This window comes from Mytilus trossulus, chromosome 9, assembly GCF_036588685.1.
Source record: "Mytilus trossulus isolate FHL-02 chromosome 9, PNRI_Mtr1.1.1.hap1, whole genome shotgun sequence".
Lineage (NCBI taxonomy): Eukaryota > Metazoa > Mollusca > Bivalvia > Mytilida > Mytilidae > Mytilus > Mytilus trossulus.
Window position 1 is genome coordinate 69,754,497 of NC_086381.1, and position 21,875 is coordinate 69,776,371.

General features: G+C 31.9%; 1 protein-coding gene across 5 annotated transcripts in view; it reads left to right on the forward strand.

The window, feature by feature from the left end:
* LOC134683323 (soluble guanylate cyclase 88E-like) overlaps nucleotides 1–21,875 on the forward strand; it is a 184,018-nt gene that overhangs the window by 67,856 nt on the left and 94,287 nt on the right. The gene's annotated exons all lie outside the window — the stretch shown is intronic.

The following is a 21,875-nucleotide window of genomic DNA, read 5'->3' on the forward strand; positions in this document are numbered from 1 at the left end:
TAATACCTATTCCAGAGAGCACCCCATTCACCGATAAATTGACGATTGTAAAACTGTAAATATTTAAATTCATTGATAATCAAATCGTTTTCCTGGGTTGGATTTTAAACGAATGGGTCTTTGACAACTTTCTATTAGCAGATATCTAGAAATATGTCATGTAATTCTGAGTAAGCGTAAGGATGAATGTTTACGCAATTGAATAAAAAGAAAGACTTCTGCGGGTTTTAAAAGATTATTGCCGAAAGTAAAGATATCAACTTATCAAAAGTGAAATACTAGTTGTTTTTTCCTGGGAAAATCCAGCTTATTTAATTATATGCGGACAAATGATTAAAAAATCTTGCCTTTATAAATACTTTTTGCAATATGAATCTAGTTTTTCTAACAATTTTGATTAATCTAATAAGCAATAATAATTATATCTTCACCATGAGCCGAAACTGAGTTCAGTTTCTGTGTCATTTTGGTCTCTTGTGGAGAGTTGTCTCATTGGCAATCATACCACATCTTCTTTTGACATATTCAAGACCGATTCCTAAAATAAATGAGTGGGGTGAAATTCTTCTCTGCAAGTCACTTAATCAGTCTATTCAATTATGTTGTCCTTAATCTGAAAGTGTCATATCGACGATCACTTAACTCACCAATTTACACATACTTTTTAAATATTAAAGATTAACCAAATATAATGAATACAGTACTACAAGTTGTACCGTATACTGTTTAAAATGTTGCTACGACTTTAAAAATGAAATACATTTACAATTATGATTTTTTTTCTGGAAAGGACTGTGCTGCCTATAGTCTTCTTTTTATTTGTCTAATATGATATTCTATACTCTTTTTCGTTGGCGTTGTAAAAATTATGTGGATCGGTGATTATAATATAATTGTCGTAAAGATTATGGTGTCAAACTTGGGTTTTCAGATTGTTATCTAACAAGCAAATGACAACAACAAGGAAACGATCATGTCTTCTCGCGACATAAGACGTCCATCAATTTGTAAGCCATTACGACATTCTTGTCAATATAAAGCCATATTTCAGTTATCATATTTTCCTCAAGGTATCTTATATTTGAACCTGAGTATAAATATTAAACTTGAGAATGGAAATGGGCATGTGTCAAAGAGACAACAACCCGATTATATAACATCTTCATGCCTAATATATCATGTACTGTAGTACGACGCTAGATTAAAACTGACGTGGAAAGGTAACACCTGGCCACCGAAAGCTTCATTTTAAAAGACCAACAAAGTGAAAAAGTATATTTAAACAAAACGCATTTGACTAACAGGTCGAACAACTGATGTTCTTTAACCCTGCTGACTGCCATTTGCGACTGCCAAATAAAATTGATCACAAGATGTAACAAACTGGATCTGAATATAAATTTAATACGTCACAAAAAATTTTTTGTTAACTTGTGGCCACGATGTTGCGCCACAAACATTCGGTGTCAATATTTCTTTAGTACACCAGATCTAGATTTCGACAATATATGTCTCTTCAGTGATGTTAGGGATCGAAACGGTATTTGGAAGGCCATATAATTTACTCTAAATTTAAGATTGACTCTTGAATTTAAGAGTCAATATAGGATGAACGGATCATATAAACCGGAGGGAAAATATGATACATGCCCAAACAAAAAATATATATAAACGAGTCTAAATTGAAAACTACGTTCAAACCTATGATTGCGTTGGATAAAAACCGCAATTTTTATACGTGTGCATGTCAAACAAATTTCGTTGTAGAAGGGTCTAAAAACAGCACAAACAACATTTTCCAAAAGACCAACAAAGTGAAAAAGTATATTTAAACAAAACGCATTTGACTAACAGGTCGAACAACTGATGTTCTTTAACCCTGCTGACTGCCATTGGCGACTGCCAAATAAAATTGATCACAAGATGTAACAAACTGGATCTGAATATAAATTTAATACGTCACAAAAAAATTTTTGTTAACTTGTGGCCACGATGTTGCGCCACAAACATTCGGTGTCAATATTTCTTTAGTACACCAGATCTAGATTTCGACAATATATGTCTCTTCAGTGATGTTAGGGATCGAAACGGTATTTGGAAGGCCATATAATTTACTCTAAATTTAAGATTGACTCTTGAATTTAAGAGTCAATATAGGATGAACGGATCATATAAACCGGAGGGAAAATATGATACATGCCCAAACAAAAAATATATATAAACGAGTCTAAATTGAAAACTACGTTCAAACCTATGATTGCGTTGGATAAAAACCGCAATTTTTATACGTGTGCATGTCAAACAAATTTCGTTGTAGAAGGGTCTAAAAACAGCACAAACAACATTTTCCAAAAGACCAACAAAGTGAAAAAGTATATTTAAACAAAACGCATTTGACTAACAGGTCGAACAACTGATGTTCTTTAACCCTGCTGACTGCCATTGGCGACTGCCAAATAAAATTGATCACAAGATGTAACAAACTGGATCTGAATATAAATTTAATACGTCACAAAAATTTTTTTGTTAACTTGTGGCCACGATGTTGCGCCACAAACATTCGGTGTCAATATTTCTTTAGTACACCAGATCTAGATTTCGACAATATATGTCTCTTCAGTGATGTTAGGGATCGAAACGGTATTTGGAAGGCCATATAATTTACTCTAAATTTAAGATTGACTCTTGAATTTAAGAGTCAATATAGGATGAACGGATCATATAAACCGGAGGGAAAATATGATACATGCCCAAACAAAAAATATATATAAACGAGTCTAAATTGAAAACTACGTTCAAACCTATGATTGCGTTGGATAAAAACCGCAATTTTTATACGTGTGCATGTCAAACAAATTTCGTTGTAGAAGGGTCTAAAAACAGCACAAACAACATTTCCCAAAAGACCAACAAAGTGAAAAAGTATATTTAAACAAAACGCATTTGACTAACAGGTCGAACAACTGATGTTCTTTAACCCTGCTGACTGCCATTGGCGACTGCCAAATAAAATTGATCACAAGATGTAACAAACTGGATCTGAATATAAATTTAATACGTCACAAAATTTTTTTTGTTAACTTGTGGCCACGATGTTGCGCCACAAACATTCGGTGTCAATATTTCTTTAGTACACCAGATCTAGATTTCGACAATATATGTCTCTTCAGTGATGTTACGGATCGAAACGGTATTTGGAAGGCCATATAATTTACTCTAAATTTAAGATTGACTCTTGAATTTAAGAGTCAATATAGGATGAACGGATCATATAAACCGGAGGGAAAATATGATACATGCCCAAACAAAAAATATATATAAACGAGTCTAAATTGAAAACTACGTTCAAACCTATGATTGCGTTGGATAAAAACCGCAATTTTTATACGTGTGCATGTCAAACAAATTTCGTTGTAGAAGGGTCTAAAAACAGCACAAACAACGTTTTCCAAAAGACCAACAAAGTGAAGAAGTATATTTAAACAAAACGCATTTGACTAACAGGTCGAACAACTGATGTTCTTTAACCCTGCTGACTGCCATTGGCGACTGCCAAATAAAATTGATCACAAGATGTAACAAACTGGATCTGAATATAAATTTAATACGTCACAAAAATTTTTTTGTTAACTTGTGGCCACGATGTTGCGCCACAAACATTCGGTGTCAATATTTCTTTAGTACACCAGATCTAGATTTCGACAATATATGTCTCTTCAGTGATGTTAGGGATCGAAACGGTATTTGGAAGGCCATATAATTTACTCTAAATTTAAGATTGACTCTTGAATTTAAGAGTCAATATAGGATGAACGGATCATATAAACCGGAGGGAAAATATGATACATGCCCAAACAAAAAATATATATAAACGAGTCTAAATTGAAAACTACGTTCAAACCTATGATTGCGTTGGATAAAAACCGCAATTTTTATACGTGTGCATGTCAAACAAATTTCGTTGTAGAAGGGTCTAAAAACAGCACAAACAACATTTTCCAAAAGACCAACAAAGTGAAAAAGTATATTTAAACAAAACGCATTTGACTAACAGGTCGAACAACTGATGTTCTTTAACCCTGCTGACTGCCATTGGCGACTGCCAAATAAAATTGATCACAAGATGTAACAAACTGGATCTGAATATAAATTTAATACGTCACAAAAATTTTTTTGTTAACTTGTGGCCACGATGTTGCGCCACAAACATTCGGTGTCAATATTTCTTTAGTACACCAGATCTAGATTTCGACAATATATGTCTCTTCAGTGATGTTAGGGATCGAAACGGTATTTGGAAGGCCATATAATTTACTCTAAATATAAGATTGACTCTTGAATTTAAGAGTCAATATAGGATGAACGGATCATATAAACCGGAGGGAAAATATGATACATGCCCAAACAAAAAATATATATATATATATATTAAGCTCTACGTTTTGTCTCAGATTTTATTATTTGACTGCAAAAAGAAAAAGAAAAAATATCTTGCTTTTCTTTTTTAATACCCGTAACGTTGTTATGTACGTGACGTCATAGAAAAATACTTTTAAAATAAAATTAACCTGTTAAAGACAAAAATGATAGGACATTCAGTATAATAAATTAAATAACACGTAGCTGAGAGGGTGAAAGAGCAGAACAAGCATTGTCAGTGTGAGTATCGAAATAAAAATGCTTAAGATGTTATCTTATATTTTAACAGCTATATGGTTGCTGGTAATCATACTTTTTTGCAAATAGATATCTTACAAATTTGACAAATTCTTTATTAGGTTTTTAAATTGTTTTTCTGTCTGTCCCGCTTCATGTTAAAGTTTTTGGCCAAGGTAGCTTTTAATGAAGTTAAAGTCCAATCAAATTAAAACTTAGTACAAATCTTCCATATGGTACGATCCTTCTAATTTTAATGCCAAATTTAGAGTTTTGACCCAATAAAGAAAAAAGGTGCATGTGGGGCATCTGTATACTAATGACACATTTTTGTTTGTTATATAGCGAAAATTATCACATATATTGCATCTTAACTCAAGATATGATAGTTACTTAATTCAAATAAGATTTCCGAAATGTCGATTCCTAGGACACATCAATTACTCGATCATATGTCCAGAGGATACATAACCATTTCATCTTGTTGAAATCATTTGCTTGTTGACAGCATTTATCTAGCTGAACACCTAGTGGTCTAATTAGTCGAACTACTGGTATTACTAGCCTGTAAACACTGATGTTGTGAGTTCAAATTTGGCACATGTCAAATACGCTCAACTCCAGTCTTAAGTGAATATGATTGTTCCTTTTCATTACGTAGGTCGATGGTTCTCTCCGGGCCCTCCGGCTTCCACCACAAATTAAACTGACCACCATGCAATAGCACAATATTGTTAATAAGTGGCATTAAGCATCTATCAATCTATTAATCAATCAATCAATCAACTGATTATCAAAATGAACACCCTAATGTCATATCATATACTTCAACAAGGTGACACTGTATATATGCTATAATCACGATCAACGTAAACTTTTTAACGAAAAGACGCGAGAAAGAAAACATCAATGTAGTTTTTATATTTGACAAACACTCCGATGAAACATTTGAAGGAGTATTGATAAATAAATATATACCAAAATATTTTAATGTATATTACTTCATTAGTTTATTCAGTAAAACATGACATATAATTATCTTCGCTCTTTTAATAGATTCATGTGAATTGATGCTTCATGTTAATGAAAAGAATAATAAAATATATATGCGTACGAAACGCTTTTCTGGATTACCAAAGCCCAAATTCAAAATTTTGAGAGTCAACGATGTTTTTAAGAACCGAATCATCGATAATTACAACTACCGGGTCGATACCTCTGATGTTGGATCGTCTCCGAAGGTACCACCTTCGCAGTAACCAATACTTTGATTTTGATATGAAAATACGGATGTTGTGTTCCTTTAATTTTGCTTTTGGCTATAGTACTGTCCTTTTGATTTATAATTCTCTATATATTTAGATTTTCAAATATTTTGGCCTCCAGCTTCACTGATACACTTATTGTCGTAATGGGCATATGTATTAGAATTGTTATAATTACATGACAAAAAAGCACCTCCAGATATAATGAAATCGATTTAAGGTCAGCTTTATATGGGGTAGTTTAAACCTAAGTTTTATAATGATTTTCCAATTATATAAAAACGGAGGATTTAAGAAAGGTTCTTTAACAACAAATATAATAATTAAATTTACAAATGGGAATGCATGTAAAATAAGAAAGAAAACATATCATGACTCTATCAGTTCAATTATTCGTCTCGTGCTCCACATAGTCTGTGTAAATAACATTAACAGTACCAACTTTCCTTCACCAGATGCGCATTTCGACAATACATGCCTCTTCAGTGATGTTCGTGGCCAAAATATTTGGAATCCAAAGCTTATATGAAAGATGAAGAGCTATAATCTAAAAGGTTGTTTAACATCATGATCCTGTAAAATTCAAAAACATACTCCGAAGTAAATAAACATCCGATAACATTAAAATAAGCAATGCATACTAATTATATAACACATAACCAACCCATATGCTCACACACAAACACCACCGAATTATTTGCAAATGATTTGAAATGTAATATTCAGAATGGAAATGGGGAATGTGTCCAAGAGACAACAACCCTACTATAGAGCCGAAAACATGTGTTTAGATTGACACTCAAAATAGTTAACTTACATGTATCATTAATTATGATTCATGGAAAACCAATTTTGAACCAAAGGTCATGCATAAAAAATAGGAACGGTATAGATGAGATTTTAGTTCACTTATAATTTATTTGACATGTTCTAATTGATCGAGTTGTTTTTATGTACAAAGCTTTTCCTCTTTATTATATGTTTTTTTTTTACTTTATCTTTGATGACAAACGATAAAGAATTTGTTTTTACTTTAGTGTGAGGGTCATTAGATGAAATTACAATGAATGCTTTTAATCATGAATAAACGGGGTTTCTGGATAGAAAACATTTGTCAAGGTAATGTTCTACATACTTTATATATATTATGACATACTTTGGATTTAGACAATAAACTAATCATGCACAGAAATGCTAGTGATGTAAGAAATATTTTATTGTTTCGGCATCTTGAAAATTTTTTGTTGTTCAAACGTTCAAAGCACTTTTTTCTATATAATTCTAAATTGATATTCTATGCAAGTGCACCATTACTAAGGTTGCAACTTTGTTAGGCTAAGCTGATTACGATTTCATCGGAACAAATATTTAATTTGTTTTAATAAATTCAACTTTAACTTAATTTATTTCCCTCTACAATTATGAGCACTATAGTCGCCGTCAGCTGAAATTCGTAGTGGTTATTGGTAAAAATAATCTAAACTATCAACCACGTTCACTCGTGGTGATATAGTATTTCACATTCCATTCGTAAATCGCAAAAAGAAAAACCACTACTGACCTACCTTTTAAGTGATTGCACTGTGATAATCATGACCTTCACATTTTCCAAGACGATTTTGAATGGTGGAATCCGCAATTGTTTTTATCGGAAGTGTTTCCGTGGAGTTCAAGTTTATAAAATTTGCATAAAGCGCGGGAAACTAAAACATCAATGAAAAGAACATAACAGGAAACTCCGCACGTGATGAATGTCATAGGTAAACAAAGGATCCTCATAGAAACGAAGATGGCGGAATTACAATGGAAAACATTCTGGAAAATGTGAAGGTCAGGATTATTACAGTGCGATCACTTAAAAGGTAGGTCAGTAGTGGTTTTTCTTTTGACGATTTATGACGGAATGTGAAAAACTATATCTTGAGCTATATTTGTTGTAAGCAATGATTGTAAGGGGTTAAGACATGAAAGAAGGGGGCTTGAAAATGATGAGTTGTGTTTTTTATAGGCACTAAGTATACTTACATATACATAATACAGGTTATGTGTAGTACAAATACATGAAGAGAGTTTGTTTTCATAAGAAGTTCAAATGACTGAATTTTGCTAACTATAAATGAGCATATGTACAGCTTTCACCAATAAGAAAACTGATACAGAATAGTGAGCTATAAGGTGTCAGATCACCAATTAAAAATACCTATCTGTTCAACCAAATTTTGCAATTTTCACAGCTTTCGAAATATTTTACCTTAAGTTTAACTTCATAGAAACCAGGTATATCCTGATTTGTACATGTATCAGCTTTTTACATGCCAATTTTTTACCATACCTTTAAAGCCTTCTAACAAAATAACTGACCTTCGAACAGAGGTACTCCAAAAATAACCCCTGGTTTTCTGGAAATCTTAAATTAGTATACTATGGAGCGTATAAATCCTCAATTGTTATTGCAAACTCATAGACAAGTAAATTTTGGCTCAAAATGGTCTAGATATATTTCTCTTTCACCAAAAGTTTCATTTCTGCGAATTTGTTGGTTAGTTTAAGTAAACAAGGACATCAAACACACTATTTTTTTTTGTCAGAGTAGGGCTACTTTTACATACATTCTTTTCTAAAGTGAACATTGATTGGTTAAATATTTCTCAGTGTGTTTGAATTTGTTTGATAGCCTTTTGGTCATGACTGTTTGTCTCTATTATTTAATTAACTGTGCATTTGTATTCAGATATCGCAGATCAAATTTATTCGTTCTTTGTGTAATCATACGTTTTTTGATTGAGTTAAGTCTGTTAATTGATATTTTATCGTATGTTTTTATATGTTGTGATGTTATGCTATTGTTTCAGAAAAAGGGAGAAGGTTTGGGCCCATTAAAACGTTTAATCCCGCTGCAAATGTTTGCACCTGTCCTAAGTCAGGAATCTGATGTACAGTAGTTGTCGTTTGTTTATGTAATATATACGTGTTTCTCGTTTCTCGTTTTGTTTATATAGATAAGACCGTTGGTTTTCCCGTTTGAATGGTTTTACACTAGTAATTTTGGGGCCCTTTATAGCTTGTTGTTCGGTGTGAGCCAAGGCTCCGTGTTGAAGGCCGTACTTTAACCTATAATGGTTTAATTTTTAAATTGTTATTTGGAGGGAGAGTTGTCTCATTGGCACTCACACCACATCTTCCTATATCTTTTCTAAATTGTAGGGAGTAATTGGTAGTCTGACACCATAAAATGTCCTGAAACTGGGTTTGTGGGAAATACTGGATAAACCCAGGTTTTACTGTCAAAAATTTACTGGGTAAATCACCATAAAATCACCAATTTATCATGTCATAGCTTAAAATACAATACAGTTTTCTCCTGATTATAAGTTTGGTAAATTATTGGAGATTAAATTGATGTTACCTGTTTTGCTGGACTACAATACAGAAATAAACATTACATGCTGATTTAATTATTTTTCTACCCTGTATACCGAATTGCCTCACATTCTCATTAAGAAACATTCACACGCCTAATTAAATGGGCATTCAAAAAGTCAGAATGTGAATTTATATGTTCAAACTCTTTAAGGTCATTTTTTAGTAGCAATAAACAAAAAAACTATGCCAATTGGACATGCTTTGATACTATATATGCCCTTGAATTTTTACTAGATAACATTTTTGTTCGCTATGGGGAATCCGTATATCGTCAGATTATCGGAATTCCAATTGGGACTAACTGTGCAACACTTATTGCGGACCTGTTTTTGTATTGTTATGAGTTACAATTTATGACAAAAATAGGCAAAGACCGATCGAAACAACATCTGATAAACAAATTTAATAATACTTTTAAATATTTGGATGATATTTTGGCTCTCAATAATCACGACTTCAGTATGTATATCAAAGAACTTTATCCTGTTGAACTTACTTTTAATAAAGCTAACACTATTAATGACCACTGCCCTTTCCTCGATCTTGATATCTATATCACTAACAGAAAGCTGAATACTAAAATGTATGATAAATGACATGATTTTTCATTTCCTATCGTTAATTATCCATTTTTAGATAGTGACGTTCCATTGTCACCATCTTACGGTGTTATATATCAACTTGTACGATTCGCTCGTGAATGTAACAATGTTTTAGATTTTAACGAGAGAAATTTATGTATTACTGAAAAATTATTACACCAGGGTTTTCGATATCACAAACTAGTCAAAACATTTACTTAATTTTATCATCGGTATAAGGACATCATTCGTAAATATAACTCAACATGCAGACATCTGATACGTTCAGGTATTTCACATCCAATTTTTTACGGAAATATTCTGTATAAAGTACAAAGATGTCAGTATTCACATCAGAAACTAACAAAACCTTTGAATAGACTTATTAAGAATGGATAAAGTTACGATACTGTTGTCAGGTCATTAAAGATTGCATATTTTGGCGTTAATATTGATTCACTTATAGGTTCTTTGCATCGCACTTAAAGTCGATGCCACTGCTGGTGGACGTTTCGTCCCCGAGGGTATCACCAGCCCAGTAGTCAGCACTTCGGTGTTGACATGAATATCAATTATATGGTCATTTTTATAAATTTTCTGTTTACAAAACTTTGAATTATTCGAAAAACTAAGGATTTTCTTACCCCAGGAGTAGATTACCTTAGCCGTATTTGGCACAACTTTTTGGAATTTTGGGTCCTCAATGCTCTTCAACTTTGTATTTGTTTGGCTTTTTAACTATTTTGATCTGAGCGTCACTGATGAGTCTTATGTAGACGAAACGCGCGTCTGGCGTATAAAATTATAATCCTGGTACTTTTGATAACTATTTAAACATTTATTCAAAAAGCAGTTATTGGCATGACACGGGTTATGTTCTTCTCATATATGTTATGATGGTATGATACTAAACCCCTAACGGGAAGGATTGTGCCTGGTGTTCATATGATGAAATAATAATCTTTCAGTGAGTTTTATTGCAGTCTGGAGCTGGCGTGTCAGTTAACTGCTAGTAGTCTGTTGTTATTTATGTATTATTGTCATTTTGTTTATTTTCTTTGGTTACATCTTCTGACACCAGACTCAGACTTCTCTTGCACTGAACTTTAATGTGCGTATTGTTATGAGTTCACTTTTCTACATTGGCTAGATGTATAGGGTCAGGGTTGAGATCTCAAAAACATGTGTAACCCCGCCGCATTTTTGCGCCTGTACCAAGTCAGGAGCCTCTGGCCTTTGTTAGTCTTGTATTATTTTAATTTTGGTTTCTTGTGTACAATTTGGAAATTAGTATGGCGTTCATTATCACTGAACTAGTATATATTTGTTTTGGGGCTAGGTGAAGGACGCCTCCGGGTGCGGGAATTTCTTGCGACATTGAGACCTGTTGGTGACCTGCTGTTGTTTTTTTCTTTGGTCGGGTTGTTGTCTCTTTGACACATTCCCCATTTCCATTCTCAATTTTATTGACATCTTAGTGTAAATATCGAAATTTGATTGACTGCTGTTAAAACCAAAAAAAACAATTTGTGTTTATCTTTTTAAACAAAAAAGTTATGGCTTTCTTTTCAAAGACAAAATGCGGCCAAAAACCGAATTTTGAGCAAATATACACAATTTCGACCTCATTTAACTCAAAAAGTAGCACATGAAGGTATATTTTTTTATTACATATTTGATTTAATCAGGCAAAAAAAAAGCCTGTATGGAAATTTTCATCAAATAGTAAATACGGGATCAAAACTGTATCGTATGCCCTTAAGAGAGAATTTATCATCTGAATATTTAGATATTAAGACGATCTATAAAAATATGTTTTCTTGAGTGCTTTTGAAGGTTACTAGTCACCATGAATGTATATCCTCACCGGTAATAAAAACATAAGAGTTAGATGTAAGCTGTTTGTCGACGGATTAAGATGTAAGATTAGTTTTTTTTCATTACATCAGATAAAACAAACCAAGAATACATAATACCAAATAGACATCTTTTATACAAAACTTCAGCAATTATTGTTTAACAAATGTCAAGCTCTAGAAGTAGAGGGAAAGCTACTAGAGGAACAGTCAAACTCATAAATCGAGAAAAAAAACGGACTACGTCATGGCTCTACATCTCCCGAAGGTTAAAAAAAGATGTAGTACTATACCGGAAAACTTGCAATTCATTTCGTTAGTTCTAATTGGACGTTGAAAAAATGTTTCAGGAAATTATAATTCCACGTTTCACCAGCCTGTTACATGTTTTTGATATTTGATTTTATGGTATTTTATATTGGCTTTCGTAAACCTAGTTTTTTTTCTTTCGCCAATATTTGTTAACCTATCGCCACTTCGTATTGTAATGTAAACTCAATTTGCGATGGTAAAATCTACTTTTTAAAAGGCCAAGCTGAAAATACAATACAGGTATCTCCTAATAGAACAAATAGTTGATTTTCTAGCATTTCATAATAGATTTGTCTCATATACTTCCATATTAAATCATTCGATTCCCATGTATTTCCTGACAATAAACCATATTGCTAAATTCGACAGAATGTTTTGTTAATCTTATTCTATACATATGTTCGCATTTGTTGTTCCTATACCTATGTTAGCATACTAACGGTAAAACGAATTGTTGTATCCTGACCCTATCGTTAAAACAATCCATAAAGAAATATAACTTTGAATTATAATTGACAGAGTATATTTAACAGAACGGTTTATAGGGAAAAGACATTTCTAAAAGAAAGCACCGGACAAATATATTCATTTTTTATCAAATGATTTATATGTCCTTTTATATGACAGCCATTCTATTTTCGACCTTTATACCTTTTGCATGTAAGTCTTAGCCCATTTCTTCAAAAGGAATTAAACAAAAAAGAGGCTGTAAAATCTCCAGAAATATTGCTTTTTGAGCGATGGAGTATCATTAATACGGTATAAAAGTATGCTTGTTTTATATGATTCTAGATTAGTTGTAGCTTAAAAATAGATAAAACGTCTTCCTGGTTTAAAAAGGGTACCACTGTACGAAGTAAATAGCGTATTTCAATCCCTGAGAAAAAAAAAAATTATTTTGGAAACAAATTTGAGGTATGCCTATTCTTTTAAATCTTGACAAGCCCTGAACTTTACATGACAGTGACGGTGTACGACCAGTCGGTCACGTATGTGTTTCCATGAGCTGGTTGTTTAAATAGTTCTATTGATCCAAATTATGCAAACTAAAAGATTCACTTATGACCGGAAACAATAACAGATAATGTTCCACAATTAAAAGAAAAAAAATACGTCATTGCTAATTGTTTCAGAGACAATATTTTAATCGTTTCGATATGAATCCATGTTTATAAGCTCGTCAAAATCTTATTTATATCATGGTAAAATCAACTAATACAGAAATCGATGTCACTATAAGTTTGATCAGTCTCAAACTCGAGACAAAAACAGATCATCGACAGTTCCAAGGCGGGCAAAAATTGTTATTAATCTTATGAAAGGTAGGAATTTAATTACTTTCTATCAATTCATCTTCATTTTTTTTACCTTTGGATTTATACTTCTTATTATCAATGATTTTATTCACCCTTTTTCAATTATGTAACAAATCTTGTAAATTTACATTGACAGCCTAATGACTTGAACACGGGTTTTAAAATTATGTGTGATATATGTGGTTAATATACGTTTACCAAGTGCGCACTGTTTTGATAATGAATGTATAACATTTTGGACTTTTTTTTTCGTTTTTTTGTATGATTGATTGTATGAAGCATTATTGTGTTCAATGGTGATTTTTTTCAAATTAACCAGAATTTGAAGAAAACAATATCTACATAGGTCGATTAAAGGGGATGTTTATTTATTTCCTAAAAATGATTGTCTTTGAACTGGTTTTAAGTAACTGCATGGACTCCTATATAGGTATATTTCATGTTCGCGAGTTTCTTTTTAGCTTCTTACCAATATGTTTAGTAAATAGATATACGGCCGTATAGTGTTATATAGCTTACTACACTGTATAAATTCTGAACAGTTTGACGGCCGTATAGACTAAGTGACACAAAGCTTACTACACTGTATAAATTCTGAACAGTTTGACGGTCGTATAGTGACACAAAGCTTACTATACTGTATAAATTCTGAACAGTTTGACGGCCGTATAGTGACACAAAGCTTACTACACTGTATAAATTCTGAACAGTTTGACGGTCGTATAGTGACACAAAGCTTACTATACTGTATAAATTCTGAACAGTTTGACGGCCGTATAGTGACACAAAGCTTACTACACTGTATACATTCTGCACAGTTTGACGGTCGTATAGTGACACAAAGCTTACTATACTGTATACATTCTGAACAGTTTGACGGTCGTATAGTGACACAAAGCTTACTATACTGTATACATTCTGAACAGTTTGACGGTCGTATAGTGACACAAAGCTTACTATACTGTATAAATTCTGAACAGTTTGACGGTCGTATAGTGACACAAAGCTTACTATACTGTATATATTCTGAACAGTTTGACGGCCGTATAGTGACATATAGCTTCCTACACTGTATAAATTCTGAACAGTTTGACGGTCGTATAGTGACATAAAGCTTCCTACACTGTATAAATTCTGAACAGTTTGACGGTCGTATAGTGACACAAAGCTTACTATATTGTATAGATTCTGAACAGTTTGACGGCCGTATAGTGACATATTACTGGTAAATCTACATTATTTCGTACTGCCTCTATCTTAAACATACTTATTTTTGCTGATCGTTTTTGTTAACTGAACCTTTGCTATCATTAGTTAGACTTGTTTTATCAATAGAATAGTATACACCTGTTCTTGTGTTATTTTGTTCATTAAGTATAATGTTTCCTTTTGTCGTTTGCGTTTTAGATTCTTTTTCTTTCTACAATTTTGATATCACGTCTACTTTTTTTTCTATAGTGAAATTATAAACTGACTATTCTATGACAAAATCCCATTAATATACGAAGTCGTTAATCACAATTTCCAAACTCAGACTTAAATTTTGAGTTAATTTGATAATGGGTTAAAAGTTAACTTATTTCACATGTTAACTGTTTTTTAAAGTGAAATTTCTTGTTGATTTCAATTTAGAAAAATAATATTATGAAGCAAAATAAGCCTTTGATCCCAGGGGCATATTTTTTTTTTATCTATTGTCATAAATTAATTTAATAATGCCACAAGATAGGCTGTCCCTGTGTATGCACATATTTACGTTCAGGTGGAACATTTATTTATATAATAACCTATTTTTTGTCGTCGTTAAATTAATTATTCCTCTTGGTCTGGCATTTTTTTAACAATAATTTGGATAAAAGTTCCGAATTTGACTTGAATAAAATGTTAAAATAAGCAAAATAAGACCAATTTGAACTGACGTGACAGTACACACAATAATCTATAGTAATTATCAAGAATAAAGAGCTCAACGCATAAACTGAGAAATCCTTGTGATTATAGTCACAAAGTATTTTGAAGTAAAACAAACTATGAATTAATGTCAAGCCATTGTATAAAAAAAATGTGCAACAGATTAAGGATTGGAAGATAAGAATCAACTCCTCATATATACCATTATTCAAATTTTGTACTCCAAGCGCGCGTTTCGTCAACAAAGATCCATCAGTAACGCTCGGATCAAACGGTTGAAAAGGCCATTTAAGTATAAATTTTAAGAGCATCAATGAATCTTGAGGTATTTTAAAATGTAGCTATGGTAACTTTTTCTTGTGTTTGAAAATCCTTGGTATTTGAAAGTGTTGATTTCTTTGCTGCTGATCACTTTAAGAAACCTCCTCCAGTCGTGGCATCAACCCAGTGGTTGTTGATAATATCATGATAGACAACGGACATTTTAGTACCGTATAACTGGAAAGTATAACTATAATAAAGATTATTTATATAACCAAGTTGATTGATTCGTCACACTCAAAAGAATGATCAACTCCGTTTTCTTAAAATAAAAATGATTTCAAAACAATAAGAAACCATAATTTTACTTAAACTCATTAGCAAGTAAAGTGTATGAAGAGACTGACTACATAACATACACATTCTTGTGACGTACATCTTCCGTATTGTGTTGTAAGGTGAAAAGTCTTTTTAATCGAAAAATATTTAAATCGCATTTGTCCTGGTTTCTCATTCACACATCTAACTGAAAACAAATTAGCTTGAAGTGATATTGAAAATGAAAATCCTACGGTCAATCAAAACAGTGTCCATATATAATTTTAAAGATCTGGCTAAACTCAAGGCCAAAATATAATTCACTTTTAGAAATAATTTATGTTATATTTGTATAACGATATTTCTTATAAATTACTTGTATAATATATTATAGTGTATGTCAAGCTTTATAAACAGTCCTTTATCACTCTGATTATTTAAAGATTTTTTTTTATCCCATTTAGGCATTAAAAGCTATATATGAAGTTACATTGACCTATAATTTCTTACTTTTATAAATTCTTATTTGGATGGAGAGTTGTCTCATTTGCATTCACACCTCACCTTCCTATATCTATTAACATTTTTGATATCACATTTTCTTAGGTTCAGTTGTATTAAAAAAAATCTTTTACAAAAAAAACAATAGCATATCTATGTTGAATCAACTGAAAAACTCTTTGAAAATACAATTTTCTAAGAAAAAACTATTCCCGAACTAAAAATGGTAAAACTTTGCATCTTTCACTATAAGATCTTCAACTTCTGACTACTTCAATCACTTTCAGCAGTGGGCATATTTTCTATTGCCTCATGTTTTAAGCTCCAAGTCAGCATCTTTTAAACGTACCAAAATGCAATTATCAAATATTTCAAAAGATAATTTTGATAATCAATGTAATTATTTTTTGTGTATTTATTTGTTTGAAAAAATATGTTACTGCTTTGACGTTTTGGGAATATAAACATCATGTCTGAAACATTCTATTCATTATTATTCTTGATTACCACTTTTGTTTTCATTTAAAAGCTATTGAAAGACTAGATTTCTGACAGAATCTTGATTGAGTTTCACTCCAACCACTCCTTATCGTTAATGTAAAATTAAATGTTAGTTAAATGTATAAAAAAATAGCAAACATTTGAAACCGTAGAATAATCATAAGGCAACACTGACGTTCTTGTTACTGTAAGCAAAAATCGCTAACTTCTCACTTAATATCGTAAAATAATTAGAACAATATATTAAGAATTGACATTAATAACTTACAAACCTCTAAGGGAATGCAAGTTACGACTCAAGTAGTTGTTTTTTACAAACGTATCTTCTTGTCATCAGCAAATCAGATAAATGTATAGTAGAAAATAAATTCATTCCGGATACACAGAGACCAAACGTTTATATAACTATTTATCTTATACTTAGCATTGATATGATAGCTTTTGCATATGTGTAATGAGCAGAAGTACACAAGCCATAATTTCCCACCCGGGCTGATAACCCATATCAGGGGCGTCTCGTGCAAAAACCCATAACAGTGCTTCTCGTGCAAGTTACTTCCGGTGTTTCTGGTATCAATATTTTACTTTTCAATTGCCGTTGACGTCAGATATTTTTTTATGACGATGTCAAAGTTTACGGGAACTTTTGTTGGGATAGTTTAGTACTTGCTAACAAATGCCATTGACAATAAAGAATCATTTTATAGTACATAAAACATGGAGTATTAATGATCACAAAACTCTTCCAAATTTTCAATGTTTCAAAATGCTTCTTTGGGAAATGTTACCACACATATAATATATTGAGGTAGTGATGCTGTTGATGGACAATTATAGTATATTTGATTTATAATTTAATATCTTTATAAAGTTTTTGACTGTTTTAGTTATTGCATTTGTTTATTTGCCTTACATAAAACTAGTGTCGGAGGTGTATGAATAAGCGATTAATACATGACCTTTTCCATATCAGCCTGGGTATCATCCCTCGACTCATATCAGCACCCAACTCCGTCTCGGGCTGATATGGGGTTTCGGAATGATACCCAGGCTGATATGGAAAATGCCATGTATTAATCTCTATATAACCTACGGATACACAGAGACCAAATGCTTATAACTATATAAACTAAGTGTTTTAAGGTCAAGTTACAGTAAATGGGCTATGTCTTAGATTTCAGTATAATTTGGCATACAGCTCTGGCTCGATGAACTTCAACTGAAAATCGAAATAATAATGCATTTATCTCAATTATCATTTGAAATATTACTGATTGAATTCTTACAAAATTGGTGAACATTTGTATAGAAAGCACATAAAATCGACGAAAACCCTTCTAAAATTTGTCTTAAAATCGCCAAATTTCTATTTCTACTCCATAGATTTTTCTTAAAAAACTATATGTTGTTGATACATAAATTTCCGTTATAATGATGCAAAATAAAGATAGGGTCACCGACTTCGTTTTAACGGTATATATCATTCAAAGTTGCGTTCTTTGTGAAAAAATCCACCAAAACGTCGAAATAATCGTAACGTTATCGCGTTGCAAGCCGTAAAACGTTGATTTTTGACGTTTTTCACTACCAATAAGGTAACAAATTGATTATTAGACAAAAAACGAAGTCGGTGACCCTATGATTATTTTATATCATTAAAACAGAAATTTATGTGTCAACAATATATAGTTTTTTAAGAAAAATCTATGGAGTAGAATAAGAGATTTGGCGATTTTAAGACAAATTTTAGAAGGTTTTTCGCCGATTTTATGTGCTTTCTATACAAATGTTCACCCATATTAAGAGAAATTAATCTGCAATTTTTCAGAAAATAAAAGAGATAAATGTATTATTTTTTCGATTTTCAGTTGTAGTTCAACGAGCCAAGGTTGTATGCAATTTTATAGCAAAATCTGCGACATAGCCCATTTACTGTTCCTTGACCTTAAGTGGCATATTGGTACTCTGTATATCAGTATGGCAAGTGAGAAGTGTTCGTTAACCAGATGTGAAGAAGTGTCCGTATGACGACTTGACAGTATACGTGTTCGTAACATGCGGATAGTCTATGTATCCGTTTGTCTATTGTGTAATCTGCATTGATATATTGCATGTTGAAAAATATACTCCCGTACAGTCTGTAGCTCAATTTGCCGATAGTTTATGAGTCGGCAGAATATAACGGTAGTTTTACTTTCCCGTTAGTATGTAGTATGATATAAAAAAGGAGATAGCGTAAGGATAACAATGATACAACTAACCAACAAAGTCTTAGGTAAATTGGATTAAGTCAAACTTAGCAAATCTAGTTGCTAACGTTTCCAGATTGGAAATATATGTAGTTATATGATGAAAGGGATGTTTTCATATTCGGTTTTAATATCTATGAATATTTGCTTTGGCTTGGCATTGCCGTACAGAATTGGGATAGTACTTATGTCCACATTGCACAGATGTAGTCTAATACGTCCACATAGGTCTTTGTATGTTTGTTGTATCGCTGCGATATAGCCTTTTTGTGCTAATGCGGCGTAAAGCAACCAACAATCATTGTATGTTTCCATATGTTGTATGGGTCATCTATATATCCGTATTCCATTTTGTTCCATTACGTTTTTGCATATCGTCTGAGACATAAACCTGTCCAATGTGGGGCATGTACTGGTTCTGATAAAATACACGGGTTTTTGCTATGATAAATATGTTTTATAAGTAAAAATTACAATGTATAGACAATCTTTGTTTAAAAAATCATAATAAACAATCAGATATCTTGAATTTCATGGCACGTTTTGTATTTGTTCGTGTCTGTGCCAATATTAATATTGTTTACCTAAAACTGGTTGTTTAATAGACATTATGTTTTTATTGATCGTAACATCTATAAAAACATAAAAAAATATTTCATAGTGTTTTTTTCAGCGACGAAAAAATGTGTTCGGCATTTTTTGTTTTGAAATATGAGCACTATTAAGTTCATTAACTCTCTGGAGAATACTTAACCTTGAATAATCTCCTTAAAGCCGGTGTTTTTTGTTAATAGTCTATGTGTCTTGATATCTGAAAACGAGTATCGTCTATATCTGCGTTTATGAAAAATTGGTCAATAATGTTAAGTTTACTCTTATAATCAAACAATCTCTAAATCAGTATGCTTTTCGTAGAAAGCTAAAGAAATACTGTAAAATCATAAAAACTCTACATTGAATTTCCAGTACTTTCTCACTGAATGTTTCTTTAAATAATTGTGCAAGATAAAAAAAAATGTCTATACTACATATAGATCTGTTTAGCTCTATTACGATTCATAGTTTCTTTTATAGTTGATTCTCCTTTCATTTAAATTGTCACTTGTAATAATCCATTAGATGATGAGGTTACTGGACACATTTATACAAGTTTCTGTCTTTCTATTGCATATTTCGTTTCGGCGGTTTTGTTCTAATGCCTTAGCGTCGGATATTTTCAATACTTGTACTAGTATTTTAAATACTAATCCTAGTATTTTAAACACTATTACTAGTACTTAAATAAGAATTTAACTTCCATAGTGGTTTAAAGCTTGAGTTCAGAAGTTATTTATTATATACAGCTATAAAGTATTTTCCATTCTTTTTTCTAACGTATCCAATGCGTTCATTCTTTTCTAACGTGAATAAAGTGTCACGATGGTCTTAAATGTTAAAGACATTATTTGATGTTCCTACTATACAGTATAACATTTTATTCTGGTATCACAAGGACAGAAAAAAATATATCTCAAAGGCGAACCCGGTATCTATATTCCTGATGAATTGGTTGGTTTATTAAAGGAAGACACAATTCTTGTTTTCATGGCAATGACAAGTTTCTATATACAGTGCTGCAATACATCGTCACATCCCAAATAGTTATCTTTTCAAGACAATGTCTAGGTCTTATTTACACTGCTACAATAATTCGTTATATACTAAAAAGTTATAACAGCCATATAAGGGTCTACAAAACAGTTTTGTTTACAAACACTTTGACATTAATTCGGATTATCGGAGTAATTGGTATAGTTGAATTAACCTAAGCATATAATTAGTTCGTTCATTTCTTTCAATCCACATTGCTCAGCTTTTTGCTAGGTCTGAATTATGTTAATGAGGGTGTACCTTGTGAGCAAAGGAGTAGGTCCAGTAAGACCCCTTTTTGGCCCTAAAATATAGCAGTTTTATAAAATTGTTAAACTATAAACTTTTAGTTATTCATTAGACAGAAGAATGCTTCTGCTATATACATATGGGCTGTTTTTGACAATACAATGCACATATATCGGGAACCAGCACCAAAAAGTCATGCTAAATTACTGAAATCTTCACAATTCTAGCATTTTAGTTAAATTTTAGACGGTTTTCGTGTGAAACGAAATTGGCCGCATTCGTGTTAATCCTTAATACTGAAATGTAAGTTGTATTTTATGATAGTACATAACATATATTAAGGTTGAGGATGAACACGGATGCGGCCTCTTTCATTTTTGAAAAAAAACATCCAAAAAATGACATTTTCGGCATATTTGGTAGATTTTTCATATTTGAGCTTGAATCAGATGGTTTTTAAAGACTTAGTCAGTTCAAATCTTTCACATAAACTAATTGATTCAAATGATTAGACATTTAAGTGTTTAAAAAGTGGTCAAAATATTTCGTCAGATGAACCTGAAAGTTAAGGCCATAATCGGTTCTTACCTGACCTACTCCTTTAAATTATGTCTCTTCTGATTTGATAATTCTTTCATGATTTTTACGATACCCACGCCAACTGCCACAAGCATTTTTGTAAGATAAATCGGCCTCTGTTATACGAGATGATTTGTCTTTTTATTCGGAACTTTTTGTACTTGAGTTTTATCTCTACCTGGGTAGTCATCTCATGTTGATAATAGATTTGTATATTTTTTAATTTAACCACTGAGCATAGTTTAAAAAGAAAACTCACAAAATTCCG